Raw genomic sequence first — 2,500 nt, forward strand, 5'->3', positions numbered from 1 at the left:
GTCTAACGACCACGGTGAACTATAGTCGGGTGGGCGCGCGGTGGTCGACATACGTTGAAAAACCATGGCGCGCCAACCAAAGCAGCGGTACCGGCTGAAAACGGCTAAGTCGGGCCGGCGTCGGAACGTCCAACGACACGGAGCGTACGATCGGGTGGGCGCGCGCTGGTCGGGATACGGTGAAAACCATGGCGCCGCAGCCAATACGACGGAATCGGCTAAAGCGGCTAAAGTCGGGCCGGCGTCGGAAAACGTCCAACGACGCCGAAGCGTCTGATCGGATGGGCGCGCGTCGGTCGGGTTCTGGTGAAAACCATGGCGCCGCAGCCAATGTCGACGGAATCGGCTAAAAGCGGCTAAGTCGGGCCGACGTCGGAAACGTCCAACGACACGGAGAAGCGTCTGATCGGGTGGGCGCGCTGGTCGAATTCTGGTGAAAACCATGGCGCCGCAGCAATCTGACGGAATCGGCTAGAAACGGCTAAGTCGGTCCAACGTCGGAAAACGTCAACGACGCCGAGCGTCTGATCGGATAAGCGCGCGCTGGTCGGGTAATGCGGTGAAAACCATGGCGCCGCAGCAATGTGACAGAATCGGCTAAAAACGGCCAAATCGGGCCGACGTCGGAAAACGTCCAACGACGCCGAGCGTCTGATCAGGTAAGCGCGCGCTGGTCGAATAACGGTGAAAACCATGGCGCCGCAATAATGCTGACGGAATCGGCTAAAAACGGCTAAGTCGGGCCGACGTCGGAAAGCGTCCAACGTCGCGGAGCGTCTGATCGGGTGGCGCGCGCTGGTCGGGATACGGTGAAAACCATGGCGCCGCAGCCAATGCGACGGAGTCGGCTAAAAGCGTCTAAGTAGGTCCGGCGTCGGAAAACGTCCAACGACGCCGGGCGTCTGATCGGATGGCGCGCGCTAGTCGGGTAACGGTGGAAAACTCATGGCGCCGCAGCCAATACGACGGAATCGACTAAAAACGGCCAAGTCGGGTCAGACGTCGGAAACGTCCAACGACGCCGAAGCGTCTGATCGGGTGAAGCGCTGGTCAGTCGGGTAACGGTGAAAACCATGGCGCCGCAGCTGTCTGACGGAATCGGCTAAAAACGGCCAAGTCGGGCCGGACGTCGGAAAACGTCCAACGACGCGGAAGCGTCTGATCGGAGTGGGCGCGCGCTGGTCGGGATACGGTGAAAACCATGGCGCCGCAGCCAATACGACGGAATCGGCTAAAAACGGCTAAGTCGGTCCGACGTCGGAAACGTCCAACGACGCCAGCGTACAATCGGATGGGGCGCGCTGGTCGGGTAACGGTGAAAACCATGGCGCCGCAGCCAATACGATGGAACCGGCTAAAAACGGCCAAGTCGGGCCTACGTCGGAAAACGTCCAAAGACGCCAGCGTCTGATCGGGTGGGCGCGCGCTGGTCGGAATAGCTGTGAAAACCATGGCGCCGCAGCCAATACGACGGAATCGGCTAAAAGCAGCTAAATCGGGCCGGCGTCGGAAAACGTCCAATGACGCCGAGCGTACAGTCGGGTGGGCGCGCGCTGGTCGGGATACGGTGAAAACCATGGCGCCGCAGCCAATACGACGGAATCGGCTAAAAACGGCCAAGTCGGGCCGGCGTCGGAAAACGTCCAACGACGCCGAGCGTCTGATCGGATGGCGCGCGTCGGTCGAGTAACGGTGAAAACCATGGCGCCGCAGCCAATGCGACGGAATCGGCTAAGCCTGGCAGAAAATCTCTGCCGCGGCAGAGAAATGGCCATTTTCTCTGCCGCGGCAACGGTGTAGGGCTCCTTCACAAGGCGGCGGGCAGGGCTCCCAGGGGGCTAAGTTCCCCAGGTATATTGGGGGGGCTGGCATCCCTCCCTGTCAAGTTGTGGGTTCGTCCCACAACTTTCTACGCCCGTCACGCAGCAACTATACGTTGCCGCGTGGCGTGTCACGCCGCGGCGTTAAATGCGTTGCCGCGTGACTTGTCACGCGTGGCGGCGTTAAATGCGTTGCCGGCGTGACTTGTCACGTGGCGACGTTAAATGCGTTGCCGGCGTGACGATCGCGTGGCGGCGTTAAATCGTTGCCGCGTGACTTGTCACGTGGCGACGTTCGTCGTTGCCGCGTGACGATCGTCGCCGCGTGACAGTCACGTGGCGACGTTCGTCGTTGCCGCGTGACTTGTCCCGCGGTGATGTTTATCGTTGCCGCGTGACTGTCCCGAACAGAGAAAGCGCACGTTCCCCGTCTATTGGTGGGGAACAAGCGCCGTTGCCTTCAGAGAACGTCCCGTTTAACGTTGCCGCGCCACCGTGGTGACATGAGTGCGCTCCGAATTTGAGAACAACCGTGAACAGGTGTTGCCTCTACCTCTCCACAGTTAGTGGTAGGATACGTAACATTCTGCGCCGATCCTCAATCAACGGATGCCGTTGCCTTAAGAGAACGTCGCCGTGCAACGTTACCGTTGCTGCGGTGACACCCGCGCGCTGTGGAC

Source organism: Lolium perenne, chromosome 2, assembly GCF_019359855.2.
Source record: "Lolium perenne isolate Kyuss_39 chromosome 2, Kyuss_2.0, whole genome shotgun sequence".
Classification (NCBI taxonomy): Eukaryota; Viridiplantae; Streptophyta; class Magnoliopsida; order Poales; family Poaceae; genus Lolium; species Lolium perenne.